Genomic DNA, 21,873 nt, shown 5'->3' with positions numbered 1-21,873 from the left:
AACCGTGAGGAATTGTGTCTGATGGATGAACTGGATCTTATGCACTTCTATCCCCGGTAACAGCCTAGTGGGTGAATCCATGGCCGTAGGGACTACCTCGGTGTATATGTGTCGTATATCCATGCCTTTCATCAGTTTTTCCATCCAATTTTATGTCATGTGCCCAAAAATGACTAGATCCAAATCTCAGGTGGACCACACTAAAGAAAATAGTAGTCATCAAACATTAAAAACCTTTCATGAGCTTTTTGGATATGCTACTGATATTTGGGTTTCCCTTTCATCCAGGTTTGTATAACCTTATCAACAGGTTAGATAGAAAATAAACATGACGGTGGAACTTAAGAAGATTTTAATGATAGGCATTGTTTTCTGTGGTTTATTTCGCTTGAGATTTAGACCAGCTTCATTTTTTCCCGGGATCTTGCCCTAAAATGAGCTGTAAAAGTGTGGATATACAACACATACATAGACTCTTTCCTGAATTGTTATCAGGGACTCACCTAATCCACGCCCATTCCCCTAAGGCGCTGATTAAATACTGACAATGTCAGTAGCTAACTCGCTATTGAAGTGACGTCACCAAGCTCTGTGGACCTCACCATGATGCATGTGTTGTATTCATGCCATCCAACCATTCGTAAGATCATTTTATTGTTCACTCCCCAAGTATAGGGTTGTGATGTAGTAATAAACTCGGTAAGACCGAGGTCGAATCCACAGGGACTGATACCTGTACGTTATCTGAAACCAAGTAGAACTAGAACTAGACTAAGATGTGATCTAAACCAAATAGAATTTAAGCAATAATTGTGGAAGAATTATCTAAGACTTTAAGGAATTCAGAGAAAGGGAACTAGGGATTCAGAGGATCCACTTGTAGAGATCAGGGAGATCGTATGCCAGGATCACAAATTATGGAAATTTACTGAACTGCCATTGATATAGGTTTCAAGAGATGAAAGGTGTATGAATTAGAATGGATTCCATCACCAAACCATGCCCAGGAGACAAAGCAAACAACAGAATTAATCTAATTATCAATCAATCAACATGCCATGAAGGTCAGGAAGGTACTGTCATCCTACCATGCCCATGGGACAATGATGAACAACAGGGCTTCCTGACTTCATAAATATAAAAAAGAGGAAAGGAATATTCAAAGCCATTGCACGCCCATTGTAATTTCAGTCACAATATGCCATTAAAAACTAAGAAAAATATTCCTTTAATAATCAACTATATCAACTTCAGTTTAGAAATTTAAATTAAAGGCATAAAGTAAGTTCTCCCATCTCGCTACAAGCTTCACCTCTTAGCCCTAGCTAAGAGGATTAGCCGCACATGAATGGGCTGGATCCAAAACAAATACAATAGAAAGAAAAGAATAGAAAAGAGAAAAAAAAACAAAAATTACTTTCCTAGCTCCCTGTCGAACATCCCACGTTGAAGCCTTCCAAAACGAGCCCTCCTGTTGCCTCTCTCTCTCTATCTGACGTCCCCTATTCAAGCATGACCTCTTCTCCACGTTTGAAACTCTTTTTATAGCTTTTGGAGTGGTGGAAATCGGATTTGGGAAGCTATCGCACGCGCAGCGAAAGCCTTTTCGCAGCCAAGTTCGGGGCTTCATAACTCTCGCGTTCCTTGCATTATTTCTGTAAAATCTGTGTCTCTTGGAAGTGTTTTGGCTGGTCTACACGATGGACGGTTCAGATCTACCATATGATCAAAGATGGTGGGCCACAACTGCCTGGAAAGTCTGATTTCGCGGACGTGCGTAGCCTTTCGCACGTCCGGCGCTGACGTGATCGGTGGGCCCCACAGAGGTATTTTCTGGAAAATCCACCCCGTCCATTGGATTCAGGACGAAATTTCGGTCAAGAATGGGTGGTTTTGAACGTCCATTGACGCGGCCCAGAGAAGAAATCACCCCAAAAATCGTTTTGAACGTCGCAGGACCGCCTGTTTGTGACCTCTGTATCGCGCACGTGTGCTCGCATGGGTCCAAAAGTTCAGTAAGGTTTTGTAGTAGTCGAGGCCCTCTACACGATGGACGGTTTGGATTGTCCGTACGCATGCTCTGTGGGGCCCACTAGCGTCCGTAAAAACGGACAGCGTCCGTCCATTTTACGTGAAACGGCAGTTGCCGTATTTGAGAAGGAGACTCGCTGTACGTGGATTCGGTGCGGCTCGCGACAGTTGTGTACTTTATGTACACGCTGTATATATGGGGCCCACTGTAATGTATATGCAAGATCTGATTCATCCATTTGTTTCCTCATCTTATTTAAACCGCCCAGACCAAAGTTGAGACAGTTCCAGATATCAGGTGGGCCCAGAATCAACGGTTTATGGGCTGATCTGTCAGTTGGGGCACTTTCATAGTGATCCGATGGCTGAAATTTGATATGTACGGTTAATTTATGGCCCTCAGGCCATGTATGAAGTTTTGAGCCAATCAGATGGCGAGAACTATGTGATCTTGCATTTTCACCAATTTTGGGCCTCTTTAACGTGAATAACTTGATTTTCTCGGATCCCTGGTGTGTAATTCCATCGATCTTGGTCCCCTGGAGTCCGTCCCTTGCCTTGGGTGTCATCAGAGCGTCAAATCCATGGTTTAAGCATCCTTTTTCAGTTCATGCTTGTAAATACACTCTGCATCACAAACACGATTAAATCAGGCTATTAAACGGTATCAATGATTGTAAATCTATGCAATAACTGGGTCTGATATGCAATATTTGACCCTCAACACAACCCCCAACCAGCATTTTGCTAGTCCCGAGCAAAATATGCGAAAAATAAGTTGAGAATTACAGAACAATTTTTATAAACTCGAGTGATTTTTGTAGAATAATCCAGATATGAGAATTCTCAGATTCATGAATGTTGGATATTACTTTCTCTTAGACTCAAGCACACGGTAAACTTCATAATCAATTTCAAGGTATTATTCCATTAATTAGAAAAATTCTAATCATTGAGATCTATGAGCATACAGTGTAATCTCAGCTTATCATCATTAAAATTCACTTCTCTGTTTCAGGATATCATTGGTAACCAATAAGAAGATTCATGATAACCAAAACTTGCCTCACAATCATCTTTTCATTCCTTCACTTTTGATTTTTCCATCAAAAGTAACGCCAAGAAGGGGAATCAAATCCTCACCTACAGGGAGCAAACCTATGATGAAGACTGTACACCCAATTTTTTTTTCATATTATTCATAAGGAATTAAATCTACACCTATAGGGAGCAAACCTATGGTGTAGACCATTCGCCCAATCCTTTCAATTTCTCGGGTTGGTTCCTTTCAAGCTTAGTGATCACCAAGTTAATCCTTCAATATCAAACTGAAACCTTAACGTGAAAGCGAGATGTGACATGTGAGATCATAACTCAATCAATGTTTACAACTTCTAATTTTGGATTAACAATTCAAACTTAACTATAATCCAAGCGTCTTAAATTACCAACATTACGTATCTTGAAATTCCAAGTGCCCTAGATGGCCGTCAAAAAGCCCTTCGAATTCACAAGAAAGTCCAGAAAAATTTTAAAAATTTCATAATTTTTGTTCAAGACTAAGAAAATGCTGATTAGGAAACCTAATCTCCCACCCCCAACCTAAAATCTACATTGTCCTCAATGTAAAAAAAAATAAGCATGCAATGCACATGGGACAACAAAAATATAAGAGGAGTGATGGAAAGATAGTACCTGGACGAAAGAATCAAGAGGTTTTCGATCGCAGCATGGAATCCGGTCAGCACGAGAGAGAAAGTGACACAAAACTAACAAAAATAAAATCCTACCTATACCACTTTCGCAGGTGCTCTCGATTACATTTAGCGCATGCAACAAGCCTTTAAACCCCTAGGTTACCCCTAGTGGACGAGTTGTAGTCTCGTGAGGGTTTGCAGTAATGTTACCCACAAACATTAGGAAAATGAAATAAGTTGAAAAGCTGGGTTGCCTCCCAGGAGCGCTAAGTTTACCGTCTTCAGTCAGACAAAAGCAACTACCATAATCCTATGAAAGCGATAAACCTACCTATACCTCCATCGGACTAGGAGATCAGTCCTGGATCAGTCAGAGGCATGGACATGTCCTCTAAATCAAATTTCTCGACAAATGGCTTTAAACGATGTCCATTTACTTTAAACTCCTTGCCATTGTCGGGATCTCTTATCTCCGGCCCCATGAGGATAAGCGAAAACAATGTAAGGGCCGGTCCAACGAGATCAAAGTTTACCGGAAAGAGATGTAATCGAGAATTATACAAAAGGACTTTATCGGGCGTGAATGATTTTCGTAAATATGTTGATCATGAAACGCTTCATCTTGTCCTTGTAAATTCTCGAATTTCGTACGCATTTTGGATTTCTTCAAGTTCATTCAATTGAAGTTTGCGTAGCGAGCAGCGTTGTCCATTGAAATTAAGATTTTTGACCGCCCAGTACGCTAGCTCCACAGGAAGTGACAAGCTTTCCCATAGACAAGTCTAAAGGGAGACATTCCAATAGGAGTTTTAAAGGCAGTACGGTATGCCCATAAGGCATCGATCAATCGGATTGACCAATCCTTACGATCCGGGTTAACCGTTTTCTCCAGAATGTGTTTAATCTCCCTATTGGAAATCTCAGCTTGTCCACTTGTCTGTGGATGGTATGGGGTGCTCACCTTATGAGAGACACCTATTTCTTCATTAAGCTCTCGAATGGTCTATTACAAAAGTGTGAGCCCCCATCACTAATGATGGCTCGAGGCGTGAATCGAGAAAGGATGTTCTCTTTCAGAATTTAATGACCGTGCGATGGTTAGTTCGAAATGGAATCACTTCGACCCATTTAGTGACATAATCCACAGCGAGCAAAATATACTGATTTCCAAACGATTGGGGGAATGGTCCCATGAAATCGATGCCCCAGCAATCAAATGCTTCAATGATCAGAATGGGGTTTAAGGGCATCATATTTTGATGGGACAATGCTCTTAATTTCTGACAACGCTCACAAGCTTTGCAAAACTCATGAGTATCCCTGAACATAATGGGCTAGTAAAAGCTACACTACAAAATCTTGGTCGTAGTCTTTTTAGCAGAAAAGTGACCATCACAAGCCTGTGAGTGACAGAAGGAGATGACACTTTGGTGTTGATTTTCTGGCACGCATCTCCTTAAGATTTGGTCTGGGCAATATTTAAACAAATAAGGATCATCCCAGAAGATTTGTGCACCTCGATGAAAATTTTCTTCTTATCTTGCGCAGTCCAATGTCTTGGTGTGAAACCAAGGTGAATGGGAGACTCTAAACAGTTGTTCATCAGGGAACATATCATTGATATGGGTCGCCTCAAGGGAATCAGAGGTAATAAGGCGAGAAAGGTGATCGGCCACTACGTTCTCTACTCCCTTTTTATCTTTAATTTCCAAATCAAATTCTTAAAGTAGAAGGATCGTATCAATCGGGGCTTAGAATCATTCTTAGAAAGAAGATACTTAAGTGCCGCATGATCTGTGTAGATAATGATCTTGGATCCGATCAAGTAGGACCTAAATTTGTCCAAGGCGAACACTACCTAAGAGTTCCTTTTCCGTAGTCGAGTAGTTCACCCGGGCAGGATAAAGTTCTACTCGCGTAATGAATGACGTAGGGCTTCTTCTCTTTCTGGCCTAAGACCGCCCCAAGAGCATAATCGGAGCGGCGCACATAAGCTCAAAAGGAGGGCTCCAATCGGGTGGCATGATAGGTGCACTGGTTAACGTGCCCTTAAGCTTGGTGAAAGCTTCCGGGCATTGCTCCACTCGGACGGAGCATCCTTTTGAAGAAGATTACATAAAGGACGAGAGAGAAGACTAAAGTCCTTTATGACTCGCCTGTAAAATCCTGCGTGTCCTAAAAAGGATCGCACGTCTCTGCTGTTCTTGGGTGGAGGTAGGTTAGAGATAAGATCTATTTTTGCCTTATCTACCTCGATTCCTTTGCGAGATGATATGCCCAAGGACAATTCCCTTCGAACCATGAAATGGCACTTCTCCCAATTAGTACCAAGTTCTTCTCTTCACATCTTTTCAACAGCACACATTTAAGACTTTCCAAGCACTTGATGAGCAACCCTAAAGAGAAATCGTCCATGAAGACCTCTAAATATTGCCCCACCATGTCGAAAAATACTAAGCATACATCGATGAGTGGGGGGGCATTACATAGTCCGAATGGCATCCTTCGATAGGCAAAGGTGCCGTAGGGACATGTAAATGTGGTCTTTCCTGTTAGGGGCTATCTCTATCCGGTTGTAGCCCGACCGTCAAGAAAACTATAATAGGAATGACCAGCTAACCTTCCAGGATCTGATCAATGAATGGTAAGGGAAAGTGGTCTTTCCTGTGACGGTATTCAACTTCCGTAGTCAATGCACATTCTCCAACCGATAGTGACTCTAGTTGGCACGAGTTCTTTATTAGCATTGCGATGGTGATTTTGGACTTCTTAGGGACCACTTGAGTTGGACTCACCCAGACTATCGATATAGGGTATATAATACCCACTTCCAATAGTTTAAGAACCTCGGTTTTAACCACTTCCTTCATGTTTGGATTTAGTCTACCCGAGCGGTTTTGCATTATCCTCAAGATATATGTGGTGAGTACAAATCGAGGATCGATTCCTTGAGGTCCGCTATCGTCCATCCGGGCTCCTTTATGCTCAATGAGAGTAGATATAAGCATACTCTCCTTTTCTTGCTCAGGGTGGAGTTCACCACCGGGTATGTCTCATCTTGACCCAAATAGCATATTTCAAATCAGGGCAAAGGTTTTAGGTCAAGGGGCTTGAGGTTAGACGGTAGAGGCACTACATCTTTGTGGTAATTCTTCAAATTATGGCCTCCATCGGTTAACTTCACGTACCGGTGCAGCAAGGCGCACGGCTCCCTAATCATGTCATCATCAAAATCATGGGAGTGGGCCGGGCACGTCTCTAGATGGTCGGAGGATAAGTCAGAGGTGTCGTATCTTCCACAAAGAGTCAATCATGTTAATGTCGGAAATCGTCATCATCCTCCGAGTTGCCCGTTATTAAAAAAATGTTTGACTCCAATGTCAAATTTCCAAAAGACATAGTCATGATACCATTCCTACAATTGATAATTGCATTTGATGTGGCAAGGAATGAGCGACCAAGAATGACAGGGATCTGAGTGCTCATGTTATTGATGGGTTCAGTGTCCAGGATGATAAAGTCTACAGGGTAGTAAAATCTATCAACTTGGAACAACACATCCTCAATATCCCTCTTGGTACACGAACAGAGCGATCAGCAAGTTGTAGTGTGGTTAGGGTGGGTTTTAATTCACCTAAACCTAACTGTTTGTATACCGAGTAGGGAATCAGATTGACGCCCGCTCCTAAGTCAAGAAGTGCGTGATCAATTCGATGGTTCCCGATTACACATGATATGGTTGGGCTCCCGGGATCCTTTTCTGTGGCACGTCTTGCTTAGGATGGCACTCACTTTCTTACGAAGATTTTCTTTTGAATAATTTTCCGCCGCTTGGTCGTGCATAAGTCTTTAGGAATTTGGCATATGAAGGTATTCGTTTAACGCATCAAGTGGAGGAATGTTGACTTTCACTGTTTCAACACCTCTAGGATATCCCGAGAGTTAAGAGAGGTTTTGGTGAAACCAACCGTTGGGGAATGGAGCAACCGGCTTCTCTAGAAGTTGGTTCCACATTTTGTGGGACATCACCGGATCCATCATTGTTGTCCTCTTTTGGTTCTTGAGGCTTTTCGGGCCTAAAAGAGTTTTATCAATGATCTTCCCACTCCTAAGAGTGGTGATGGATTTAGCATGTCCCATCTGATTTGAAGAGCTTGGATCATTATTCTCGTACTGCGGTTTAGGATTGGGGAGAGGTTGTGCAGGAAGCATCCCCTTTTCTATAACCGTCATACGAGAATCTATCTTTGGCATAAAATCTGTACCCGCATTGCTTGAGCCGGCTCTTGTATGGGATTTTGAACCGGTTCCTCTTGAGGTTTCACTTGATTTGGATTTTGATTGAAGAAACCTGGAGGAGTCGCCGTTTGTCCATTCCTCCAACTAAAGTTTGGATGATTTTTCCAACCAGGATTGTATGTGTGGAGTTAGGTCCAGTAAAAGGTCTTTGATAGTTATTTACGGCATTGGCTTGTTCATTCAACACTCCTCGGAAGGCAGGTATTGTAGGACAGTTTTCAGTTGTGTGAATGTTGCAATCACAGATGCCGCAAACAATTTCATTGACCTTATCCTTCTTTCCTTCCATGGCCTCAACTTTCCTTATGAGCGTAGTCACTTTACACTTGAGATCATCCTCTTCTTTCAAGAGGTATAATCCACCTTTCTCCTTTAATTGAGTCGGCCTAGACGTGGTGTTCGACTTTGGGATAGTCCCAAGATTGTGTTTTTTCAGTCAAACTGTCGAGGTAGTCCCATACCTCGTCGATATCTTTATTAATGAACTCTCCATTACACATTGTCTCGACCATTTGGCGCATGGAAGATGTCAGTCCATCATAGAAAAAATTTGTAATGCGCCACGTTTCAAATCCGTGTTGTGGGCATGAACTGACTAAATCTTTGAACCTTTCCCAACATTGAAAGAATGTTTCATCTTCCTTTTGGGCAAAGTTCATGATCGCTTTTCTGTGGGTAATCGTTTTATGATGTGGGTAGAATTTTTTTATGAAGTCCCTCTGCATGTCGGTCCATGTGCCAATGGATCTAGGACGTAGTGAATGTAACCACGTCTTAGCTTTCTCTTTTAAGGAAAAAGGAAAGAGTTTCAGCCTAATTGTATCCTCAGATACATTAGGAAAACATAATGTAGCTATTATCTCATCGAACTCTTTCAAATGTAAATATGGACTTTCGGATTCAAGTCCATGGAATTTGGGAAGGAGTTGGATAACTCCGGGCTTGATGTCCATTTGTCCTGTGTTTTCAGGAAAAATCATGCATGAGGGCATACTCACTCCCGCCGGTTGTAGAAAATCTCGTAAAGTACGAGGCGGGGTGCCTGTTGCACCTCATTCTCATCTTGGGTATCCTCCACCCTGGGTGGAAGTGGAGGAGGTTGGTCTTCAGCCATAACTTCAATTAACTCCGGGGATTTCGAGTGGTGTCTAGTCCTGCGATGGATAGTCAACCCCTCAACCAATCCTCCTTCGCTCAAGAGACCGAGTGTTAGCACGGGCCCACTTGGGCATGAAAACACTCACCCTCGATTAAAAACCTAATCCTAAGAAAGGAAAAGAAAATCTAGAAAAAGAGAGAGTTGGAAAGAAATTACCAAATTGGACTCCTAAGTTAAAAACCCGCAAAATAAAACAAAAATAAGTTAGATTCCTAAAAAGAGAAGAAAAATAACAAGAATTAATTTCTAAAAGGAGGTATTCTTAAAAGAAAGTGGAAATTTCTAAAGTAAATTAGGAAAGATCTAACTAGAAAGTAGATTATTAAAAGAGAACTGAAAGATAGGAAGTAGGGAAAGAGCTTACCAAATTAGAGATTTCTATCTTAAAGGCCTACAAAATAAGAAGGTTAGTTTCTAAACAAGAATCCTAAAAATAAATGAGGAAACAAATTAGATTTTAAAAAGAGTTAAAAATAGAAAGTGAAAAACAAAAGAGAAAAGTTTCGAAAATTAGAGGATTTTTCTAGAAAGGGAAATAACTACCCTAGTTTCTAAAAATAAACTGCTTCCTAAAAATAGAAAAAAAAAGAAGAAGACTAGAATTAAAATTTTCAAAATTTAAACCCTAATTCTAAAAGGTAGAAAGAGAGAGAGATTAGGAAGGAATTACCAATTTAGAACTTATGTCAGGATCCTACAAAACAGGAAAACAGGTTAAGTTCTAAAAATAAAATAAAAACTTCTATCCTAAAGTAAGTAAAATCCTAATCCTAACCTAATTCTAAAACTAATTAATTTCAGAAAAAAATCCCCCGGCAACGGCGCAAAAACTTGTTCACTCCCAAGTATAGGGTTGTGATGTAGTAATAAACTCCGGTAAGACCGAGGTCGAATCCACAGGGACCGATACCTGTACGTTATCTGAAACTAAATAGAACTGTAACTAGACTAAGATGTGATCTAAACCAAATAGAATTTAAGCAATAATTGTGGAAGAATTATCTAAGACTTTAAGGAATTCAGAGAAAGGGAACTAGGGATTCAGAGGATCCACTTGTAGAGATCAGGGAGATATGCCAGGATCACAAATTATGGAAATTTACTGAATTGCCATTGATATAGGTTTCAAGAGATGAAAGGTGTATGAATTAGAATGGATTCCATCACCAAACCATGCCCAGGAGACAAAGCAAACAAAAGAATTAATCTAATTACCAATCAATCAACATGCCATGAAAGTCAGGAAGGGTTACCATCATCTAACCATGCCCAGGAGATGATGAACAACAGGGCTTCCTGACTTCATAAATATAAAAAAGAGGAAAGGAATATTCAAAGCCATTGCACGCCCATTGTAATTTCAGTCACAATATGCCATTAAAAACTAAGAAAAATATTCCTTTAATAATCAACTATATCAACTTCAGTTTAGAAATTTAAATTAAAGGCATAAAGTAGGTTCTCCCATCTCGCTACAAGCTTCACCTCTTAGACCTAGCTAAGAGGATTAGCCGCACATGAATGGGCTGGATCCAAAACAAATACAATAGAAAGAAAAGAATAGAAAAGAGAAAAAAAACAAAAATTACTTTCCTAGCTCCCTGTCGAACATCCCACGTTGAAGCCTTCCAAAACGAGCCCTCCTCTCTCTCTCTATCTGACGTCCCCTATTCAAGCATGACCTCTTCTCCACGTTTGAAACTCTTTTTATAGCTTTTGGAGTGGTGGAAATCGGATTTGGGAAGCTATCGCACGCGCAGCGAAAGCCTTTTCGCAGCCAAGTTCGGGGCTTCATAACTCTCGCGTTCCTTGCATTATTTCTGTAAAATCTGCGTCTCTTGGAAGTGTTTTGGCTGGTCTACACGATGGACGGTTCAGATCTACCATATGATCAAAGATGGTGGGCCACAACTGCCTGGAAAGTCTGATTTCGCGAACGTGCGTAGCCTTTCGCACGTCCGGCGCTGACGTGATCGGTGGGCCCCACAGAGGTATTTTCTGGAAAATCCACCCCGTCCATTGGATTCAGGACGAAATTTCGGTCAAGAATGGGTGGTTTTGAACGTCCATTGACGCGGCCCAGAGAAGAAATCACCCCAAAAATCGTTTTGAACGTCGCAGGACCGCCTGTTTGTGACCTCTGTATCGCGCACGTGTGCTCGCATGGGTCCAAAAGTTCAGCAAGGTTTTGTAGTAGTCGAGGCCCTCTACACGATGGACGGTTTGGATTGTCCGTACGCATGCTCTGTGGGGCCCACTAGCGTCCGTAAAAACGGACAGCGTCCGTCCGTTTTACGTGAAACGGCAGTTGCCGTATTTGAGAAGGAGACTCGCTGTACGTGGATTCGGTGCGGCTCGCGACAGTTGTGTACTTTATGTACACGCTGTATATATGGGGCCCACTGTAATGTATATGCAAGATCTGATTCATCCATTTGTTTCCTCATCTTATTTAAACCGCCCAGACCAAAGTTGAGACAGTTCCAGATATCAGGTGGGCCCAGAATCAACGGTTTATGGGCTGATCTGTCAGTTGGGGCACTTTCATAGTGATCCGAGGGCTGAAATTTGATATGTACGGTTAATTTATGGCCCTCAGGCCATGTATGAAGTTTTGAGCCAATCAGATGGCGAGAACTATGTGATCTTGCATTTTCACCAATTTTGGGCCTCTTTAACGTGAATAACTTGATTTTCTCGGATCCCTGGTGTGTAATTCCATCGATCTTGGTCCCCTGGAGTCCGTCCCTTGCCTTGGGTGTCATCAGAGCGTCAAATCCATGGTTTAAGTTCCCTTTTTCAGTTCATGCTTGTAAATACACTCTGCATCACAAACACGATTAAATCAGGCTATTAAACGGTATCAATGATTGTAAATCTATGCAATAACTGGGTCTGATATGCAATATTTGACCCTCAACATTTATGTCATTAGAAGAAAAATGGTATATATCTAAAGTTCAAGTGGACCCACCATAAAAAACCGTGGGATCAGTCACACACACCGTTAAAACATTTATAGGGCTGACCATGATGTATTTTTTAGATCCAACCTATTCATAAATTAACATAGAGATAGATGAAGTGAAAACAAAAATATAAGCTTAATTGGAAACTTCTGTGCCCCTAAGAAGTTTTGAAGGTGGATGTCACTGTCTCCACTGTTTTCTAGGGTGAGTTCCAATTGAACTTTATATCTATCTCATTATTTTTATCATGCCATAAAACAATCTCTCGAAATTGATAGACGGTGTGGATATAACACATGCATCATGGTGGGGCTCATCGAAATTGATGAACGGTATGGATATAACACATGCATCATGGTGAGGCCCACGGAGCTTGGTAACGTCACGTCATTAGCGATTTTGGTATCTAGTCCGCGCCCCCTTCTCGCAGAAATTGCATGGGCTGATAAGGGCGCGTGCATCCACACAATTATTATTGCTACTTTCAAAGCATCCGCTCGTACCTTCGGACTCGGATTTCCTGCAAAAGCCTTGAAAGGAAGTTCCTGCGCTGGGGAACTTAGGTGGGGTCCACTGTAATGTTCGTGAGAAATCTACCCCGTCCACCCTGTATTTTATATCATTTTAGGAGATCAGATAAAAAATGAACTGGATCCAATATTCAAGTGGGATGAAAACATGAGGATTGAAAGTACACAGTTTAAACATGCGTAGGGCTACAGAAGTTTTGAATCAGGCTAATATTAATATTAGTATTTTCCGTTCATCCCAGTAGGAATGACGTTACGAACAATATTAATATTAGTATTTCCCTACCCACCTTTTCCTTTAGTGCGGCCCACTTGAGTCTTGGATCCTTCTAACTTTTAATTTTGACTACTAAAATGATCTCAAAAAACGGATGAACGGAGTAGATTTCTTTTTAAAAAATCACCATGACCCCACCTAGGTTTCCAGCGAAGGAACTTGGCTTTCGCAGGAAATCCGCTTCCGTGCCTTAGATGGAATTATTGGTATATGACCATTCCACAGTAGGCCCACCAGACGAAAGTTCCAGAATTGGAATCATCGGGAAAAGTGCCGGAGAAGGCGTACCAGTCACGATGGCAATCGTCTCGTGTATTTCAATAACGCTATTATATATTCCTCTCCTTTTCGGGTAACTGTAAAAGCACGTCCAAAGAGAGACGCTTCGTTTTGTAAGCTATCTATCTTTATAACCTGATTGCGATATAAAACAAGGAAATGATGTGACCCACCCACCTGATTTTGCTTGATAACCTATATTTACTGGCCACCAATTGGACCGGTGGGATTAGAGTCCATTTCAAAAACTCAATAATCCAACATGACTCCATGTCCAGCCTACTCAGGTTGACTTCATGGCTCCATGAGTCTTTATGTACGGCCAAATCAGGTCAGGTTGATGTTAACCACCACCAAAACGACAAACCTCCTGGGACGGATGAAACGTATGAAGTTAGGATATTAAACCAGTGGACCATGACATGCCAACATGCTAAGCAGCCAATGGCCCTGACAGCCCATTCAATGGTGGCACTCACTCTAGTATCTTTCTTGTAACGTGATGGCTGGGCTAGGATTGCCTAAGCAATATTTTTAAGTCACGACTACTTTCATGTTAGAAAAGTTTCTTTTGGATACACCGAAAATAAAAAATAAAAAAAAATAAAAATTATCACTAGGCTGGTTGAATCACGTATAAAATACGCTATCCTTAAAGTGTGATTCGCCTTCTTATCAACTGCTGATGGGTTATAGGCGAATTACTTCCAAGACAAGACAAGCCTTATATGGATCCAGCGTGTAGCAATCACGATAGGTCTACTATGAAACAATTTAACGCAGTACATTTATTCTGGCAGACTTAGACGATGGAGATGATAACAGTATTTTAAAATGAATCTATGGACTGTATCTGATTTGATGGGAGAAATGGTGTGTTGAGATGATGAAATCGGACTGGAATGGTCCAGTTTATATATGCCTCAGGTTTAGACCCGTTGCTCTGTGGTATTCAATGGTCCAGAACGTTTGAAAAACGTTTCTGGCTGTTGTTCATTAATCTCAGACGTTTCTGGTCATTAGATCTGTAGATCTGACCGTTGGATCATCCTGGTCCGTCCGTTTTCGGACCGTTGTGGCTTTTAAGTTAGCCATCCGTTTAAGAAACGGCTAGACGTTTCGGATTTAAGATCTGACCGTTCTCAGTCACCTATAAAACCCAGACTCATTTTCAACATTTCAGATTCACACTGCCTAAGGCTCTGACCAGACCCATCGCACCGCGATCGCACCGTCTCGCGCCGGTTCGCTTAAGGTCGCGAGGGAGCGATCACTCTGCGACACGATGCGCACGTGCGAAGTGCAAAGTGCGTCATCTAGCGCCACTACAGCCACACTGCCCACGCCCATGCCCACGCTCACGTCCGTGCCCGAGCCCGAGCGCGAGCGCACGCGCGTGCATGCGTGTTCCAATGCTTCGTACTGGAACACGCAACCCGTGTTTCATCTCCTCCAAAAAGCTCCAAGTAAGAATACTCTTTTCAACATCTCATATAAACCACAAAACTATTCTTTGTATTTTCGATGTGTGACAAAGCACACACACCGCACTTTTTAATTAAAAAATTCAAAAAAGTATTTTGGTGAGAAAATTCTGAAATTTTGAAAATTTTGAATTTTCATTTTTATTATTTTTAAAACCACTGATTTTCAACAATCTCCCACTAATTTTTTAAAATAATGAAAACTCTGCCAGAATAATAACAGTTATTATGCATAAAGAAAGATATCTTGCAATTTAAATCTTTCCTTAGTGTAAGCATTTTAAAGTTATTTCAAAATTTCTAGTTGCCGCAGCATTGAACCAGTTATTCATTTATGATATAACCGAAAATACTACACACATAATAGCTTATGCGTTAGGTGTTCCTTTATAATCTCGCTTAGCACTTTTAATGGCTATGTGCTTATCCTGTTTTATGAACGATCCCGAGATAACTCTAAGTCTCATGAGAAGCGACACCACTTCTACATTCACATAAGTGAAATCCTTCTAGTGTTTTCGTTTAAAAACACTTGTCCTGTTTGACTGGATTTCATTAAGAGTTTAATACTCATCCCTCTTTATAACGGCCAGCACTATCATTCTGGATGAGGTTATCAATTTATTTAGTGCTGAACTTTTCACTTATCAGTGAATTGTTGTTACCCATTAAACCCAATATTTAGAGATTTTCTAATTTAGGGTTGGATTTCTTTCATTGGTGAAACTTTAAGTAAAAAGTTTTAACCCCCATCCCTCTAGATGTTGTCCTTACTACCTCTCTCTTAGAGGTTTAGTAAAAGGATCAGCCAAGTTATTACTTGACTTTACATATGAGATCGCAATGATTCAATCTGAATTAATTGTCTTATATAGTCATGTTGCAAACTTATGTGCCTGGACTTTCCATTATAGGTACTGCTATAGGCTCTTGCTAGAGTAGCTTCACTATCACAATGAAGTGAAACAACCGGTATAGGCTTCGTATAAAATGAGATTTCTAAAAGAAGATCCATTAACCACTCAGCCTCTTTGCCTGTAGCAGCTAAAGCTATGAACTCAGATTTCATAGTTGAGTGCGTTATGCAAGTTTGTTTCTTGGATTCCCAAGATACAGCTGCACCTCCTAGGGTAAATATCCACCATGTAGTGGACTTATTGTCCCGTGTACTTGATATCCAACTTGCATCGGTATATCTTTCCAACACTGCTGAAAATTCTGAGTAAAATAGCCCTAGTTCTTTGGTTTCTTTAAGATAACCTAGAACTCTACTAATTGCTTTCCAGTATTCAACACTTGGATTACTTATAAACCTACTTAATTTACTCACAGCGTATGCTATATCTAGTTTTGTACATTGCATTGCATACATAAGACTACCTATAGCACTAGCATACTCTAATTGTGCAACTGCTCTTCCACTGTTTTCTTTTAATTTGATACTTGGATCAAACGGGGTCTTTGCCTCTTTAATTTTCAAGTGATTAAACTTATTTATTATTTTCTCAATATAATGAGACTAGCACAATGCAAAACCCCCACTATGTTTTTTTAACTTTGATACCTAATATGGTATCCACTTGTCCAAGATCTTTCATTTTAAAAACTGAAGAGAGAAACTTTTTGGTTTCAATTACACCTTCTATTTTATTACTGATTATTAACATATCATCTACATACAAGCATATGATTACAACATAATCATTACATACTTTTGAATATATGCATTTATCAGCAATATTGTGTTCAAAACTATAAGACAGAACTTTAGAATCAAATTTATCATGCCACTGTTTTGGTGCTTACTTTAATTCATACAAATATTTAACAAGTCTACATACTTTTCTTTCATTTCCTGGTAGAACAAACCCTTCTGGTTGCTCCATGTAAACCTCCTCATCGAGATCACCATTTAGGAATGTTGTTTTCACGTTCATTTGATGGATATGAAGATGATGTATGGATGCAAGAGCGAATAAGATCTTAATCGATGTTATTCGAGCTACTGGTGAATAAGTGTCAAAATAATCAATTCCTTCTTTCTGTCGAAAACCTTTAGCAACTAATCTTGCTTTAAAAGTTTGAATTGTACCATCTGTGTGATATATTTTTTTTTTAAATACCCACTTATAACCTATTAGTTTAGAACCTGGAGGTAGATCTATCAATTCTCATGTTTGGTTAGATATTATAGAATCCATTTCATCATTAATGGCTTCTTTCCAAAAAGCAGAGTCTCTTGAAGACATAGCTTCACTAAAGGTTTTAGGTTCATCTTCTATAGTCAAAACCATAGGTATTTTCCTAATCACCTTCTCTCTATCACCCTCAACTAGATGAAAAGAGAGTCGTTGAGAGTTTATTTGATCAGGATCAAGACTCTTTTCTACTCTTGCTCTTTGACTCCTACGAGGTTCACTAGGAGTTTTCTCTTCTATTTGTGTTTCTTTTATATTTTCATTAGGAGATTGAATCTTAGTATTCTTTTTCTCCGTGAATACAGACTTCTCAAAGAAATCTACATCTCTAGACTCTATTATTTCATTACTACTAGTATTCTTGAACAAATCCACTCAATAGATATCAACGAGGAAGGGGGAGAGGCTTCTTTAAAGGACATTGTTAGTCGTGGGAAGTTGGAAGCGGAGTACTCTTTAAGTTCCTTAAAGAGGAGGAAAATGAAGTAGAGGCAGCTGTCACAGGCTTTGTGGCTGAAAGAAGGTAACAAAAAAATAAGAGATTTTTTCACATTGTTGCCTCAACAATAGCAAGTTGCAATCAAATTTCATGGCTAGTGGTTGAAGGCAATACGTTAAAGAAGAAGGACGATATTTATGATGCGCACGTGCGAAGTGCAAAGTACACCATCTAGTGCCACTACAGCCACACTGCCTCACTGCCCACACCCAGACCCACGCCCGTGCCCGTGCCCGAGCCTGAGCGCGAGTGCGCGCGCGTGCGTGCGTGTGTTCCAGTGCGAACACTAGAACACGCAACCCGTGTTTCATCTCCTCTAAAAAGCTCCAAGTAAGAATACTCTTCTCAACATCTCATATAAAACACAAAACTATTCTTTGCATTTTCGATGTGGGACAAAGCACACACCGCACTTTTTAATTAAAAAATTCAAAAAAGTATTTTGGCGGGAAAATCCTGAAATTTTGAAAATTTTGAATTTTCATTTTTATTATTTTTAAAACCACTGATTTTCAACATTTCACTCTCGGCAAAGTTGCCACTACTTTCATGACTCAAACACAGGACATGATGTTGGCTCTACATGAATTGTTAATTAAGAACATAACCAATACGCTAAGGGCCTCAGTGGTATTAAGTTGTAATAAATGGGATTGCATTACTAATCCTGCTTTGAAATTGTGAATGGCATGTTTGGAAGGAGTGTGAGATGGGATTAAAATTAACTTTATAGGCTTTAAAAAATGAGCCATGTGTTGGAAAGTGTGAGATGGGATTACTAATCCCATGGATGATGGATTTTTACTTTATCCAAGTGTAATTTGAAAGTAAATTTCAAGATTTCTTTTTTAATGCATACATTCCAAACATAGTATTAGAAAACATAAGATACACCCAAATCAGGAATAATACCTTACACATGCATTTATTGTAACTTTTATAATTTCATCCACCTTAATCCCACCTAATGCAGTTGGCCAAACAAGCCCTAAAAGCCTTACGACTGATATAACATGCAGAGTAATTCGACAATTAAATCATTGCGATAATAACAATTCTTTACGACTGATATAACATGCAGAGTAATTTGACAATTAAATCATTGGGATAATAAAAATTGACGCCAAGGCTTGATCTAAGAAAATGGTGCATTAAACTTAAGTCTATCCTAAAAAACATATTCTATATAGACTTTTTAATCATTTATATATAGGCATACTATAATAAATATTCCATCTTCACCATTCTTCGTTGCTTAAAAAGATTTTCGAAAGCTAAATTTATATGACCATAATAAGCTAAAGGTGTCTGCTTTAGTCCATACCATGTCTTTCTTCTTGTTGTTTTTTTTCTTTAAAATAAAAAAAAAAACTTAAATACTTTTTTCTCACTAGTCACTTTCATAAAACCAAGAGGTTAGTCAACATGCACATGCTCTTAGGGTTTACCATGTAAACACAAATTTCACATATAATTAGAAAAATATGTCAAGAGTTTTAAGTGGCCAATTGAAAAATCATTATTATAGTATCCTGTGTAGCTATTGGTGCAAATATATTGTAATATGCGATTACTACTTTTGCTTATAGCACTTTGTCATTGGTAGCCCTTCGTGCCTTTTCACTTCTCCTTCTGCATTCAACTTTGTTTTGTAGACTCATTTTAGACTCATTTTACATTGATAGATTTATGCTTATTTGGAAGTTTTGTTAACTCTAAGGTTTTGTTCTTTTCGATGGCTTTAATTTCTTCCTACATACCTTTTTGCCACTTTTCTTTGCAAACAATATCTTCGAATTTATAGGATCAGTATCTAAAAACAAAGAAAACTAAGTTTCAAAGTATCATCTTCACAATCATTATAAATTCTTTTTTAACCAAGTTAATTATTTTGTGATATATACGTTTTAGAATATTTGAAGAAGTAGAATTGGTGTTTGGAGATAATTGTGAAGTCGAAGAAGAGCATGATGACTTGAACTTGAAGATTTTATGAGATTTGAAGAACAAGACCCACCATACATAGGATATTGACTGCCCTCTTCACTTTTTTTGACTTCATTAATATTGATTTGTACAAGCCTTTTTGTATTTAGAGTCCATTTAAAGGCATTTTTTTCATTAAAGATGACAATCCCGTGAGAATTATATTCTTAAATATTGGATTATAAAGCTCATACGCCTTTGTATTTTCAATATTTGCGTCAGCGGTATAATAGGTGTCTATCAGATTCGTGTTGGCGCTGGTTGTCCAAAATGATCTCGAGCTGGAACGGATGGATGTGAAGACTGCACTTCTGCATGGAAAATTGGAAGTGTTGTTATTCATGAAGCAACCAGAGCGGTTCGAAGTTAAAAGGGCAGAGAACAAGGTTTACAGGAGATTGTTGTACGACCTATCGCCTAGGCAGTGGTATATAAATTTGATTATTCATGGTGAGTCAGAAAATTTCTAGGAGTGAATACGATCACTATATCTATTGCAAGACACTGAGTGATGGCACGCTCATTATCCTGGTATTGTATGTTGATGACATGTAGATCGCCAATCATGACATGTCTAAAATTAATGTACTAAAGACTCGGTCAACAAGGACATTCATGATGAAGGATCTGAGGCTACAAAGATAGTTCTCGGCATTGATATTCATAAAAACCGAAAGAGGAATAGATTTTGGTTATCACAGGTAGAATACCTTGAGTAGGTATTGATCAAGTATGCGATGGACCAGGCAAAGCCGGTGAGCATTCCCTACGCGGCTCACTTCAAGTTTTCTTCAGGACAATGTCCCAAAACAGATGAGAAAAAGCAGGATATGTTTCATTAGCCTTATTCGAATGCGGTTGGTAGTGCATGACATGATCTGTATTAGACCAGTTATTTCACAGGCAATCGGTGTTATGAGCAAATACCCCGGTAAACAACATTGGGAGGCGATGAGATGGTTACTTCGATACATTCGAGGTACAGAAGACTACGTCTTAACTTTTGAGAAGACGGAAGCAAAGTTAGTAGGATATGTGGATTCAGACTACGTAAGCAGTGTCGATTTCAGAAAGTCAACTTCAGGTTACTCGTTTGTACTAGCGGGTGAAGCAATTAGTTGGATATCGAAGCTTCAGTCCGTGGTGGCTTTTTCTACGACCGAAGCAGAATATATGGCAGTAACGGAAGCGTTTAAGGTAGGTATTTGGTTAAAAGGTATGATAAATAATTTGGGTCTTCAGCAGGAGGTCGTGCCAGTTAATTGTGATAGTGAGAACGCTATCAATTTAGCTAAAAATTTTTTTATCACTCACGTACTAAACATATTGATGTTCGTCACTATTTTATCCGACAGGTGCTTGAAGAAGGAGGCGTAACTCTTGAGAAGATTTATATCAGCGTGAATTCCGCAGACATGCTCACCAAGGTTATTCTTACAGAGAAGTTCAAGTTCGGTGCAACTTCTCTGGGCTTGGCAATGGCGTAAAAGAAGGACAGAGTGGCGCAAGAAGCATTAATTGAAGCTATGATGTGATGCAGAGATAAGAGAAGAGGTCAAGAAGCTATATGTTTGAAGATTGAAGACATGATGGAGATTGTTGTTAAAAGATGCCTTAAATCTGAAAAAGTTCAACTAGCCTAAGAAAGTTCAGCTCGAATTCTAGCAACAAATTATATTAGAATTTCCAAGATCCTCGACCTGTCGAAGATAAGCTTCTACTCATTGAAGGTTATGCAGACAGCACGCGGATTGCGTAAATTTAAGGCTGTTTTCGGACTATTCCAAGTCAACGTAAAAGTAGGGTTTCCTAAACTATAAATAGGAGTTCTTAGGGCCTTCTAAGACATGTTAAGGTTTTCTAAAGGTATTCCAAAGGGTTTCTAAAAGGCTTATAGGGTTTTCAAAGGGTATAGCAAGGGTGAGATTCAAGGCTGTTCAAATCGGGTAAGTCCTCTCTCTTTGTAATTTATGCTTTCATAGTGGATTTCTGTCGCTTTGTGCCGGGGTTTTTTTTCGAAAGGATTTTTCATGTTAAATCCTTGTGTTTACTTGGTGCTCTTAAATTGCTATCCTAGATTCATCTCTGTGTGATTCCGCAGAACAAATCCTAACAACGAGTACCTTGACACACTCTTGATTTGGTTCTTTTGCCCAAACTCCTGAGCATGAGTGTTGCTACAGAACATATGATGCACTGAATCATAAGAGGACACACTAATTATGTTTAGGCCCAGTTAAAGGCATCCAACAATAAGTACAAGGAGAGGGTTGATATGCATCGACATTTGAAGGTATTTAATGTAGGAAATAACGTGATTGATTATCTACACAGAGAGATTTCCGACAAAGACGTATAATAAGCTAAAGAACAAGAAAATTGGATCAGTACCCATCCTTCGTAAGATTAATAACAATGCTTATGTTGTTAATCTTCCTGAAGATATAGAGATCTCACGCACGCTC

The 21,873-nt window shown here is 39.7% G+C and overlaps 1 non-coding gene across 1 annotated transcript; it reads left to right on the top strand.

Annotated features, from left to right (window-relative positions):
• The first annotated feature begins 8,597 nt into the window (after positions 1-8,597).
• Positions 8,598-8,704, top strand: LOC131230157 (small nucleolar RNA R71). Its single transcript, XR_009163880.1, has one exon. It is a non-coding gene; the product is annotated as a small nucleolar RNA R71 (small nucleolar RNA).
• Positions 8,705-21,873: the final 13,169 nt, after the last annotated feature.

The sequence above is a fragment of the Magnolia sinica genome, chromosome 16 (assembly GCF_029962835.1).
Source record: "Magnolia sinica isolate HGM2019 chromosome 16, MsV1, whole genome shotgun sequence".
Classification (NCBI taxonomy): domain Eukaryota; kingdom Viridiplantae; phylum Streptophyta; class Magnoliopsida; order Magnoliales; family Magnoliaceae; genus Magnolia; species Magnolia sinica.
The sequence above is the reverse complement of the archived record's forward strand: the minus strand, read 5'-3'. Positions and strand labels throughout refer to the sequence as shown.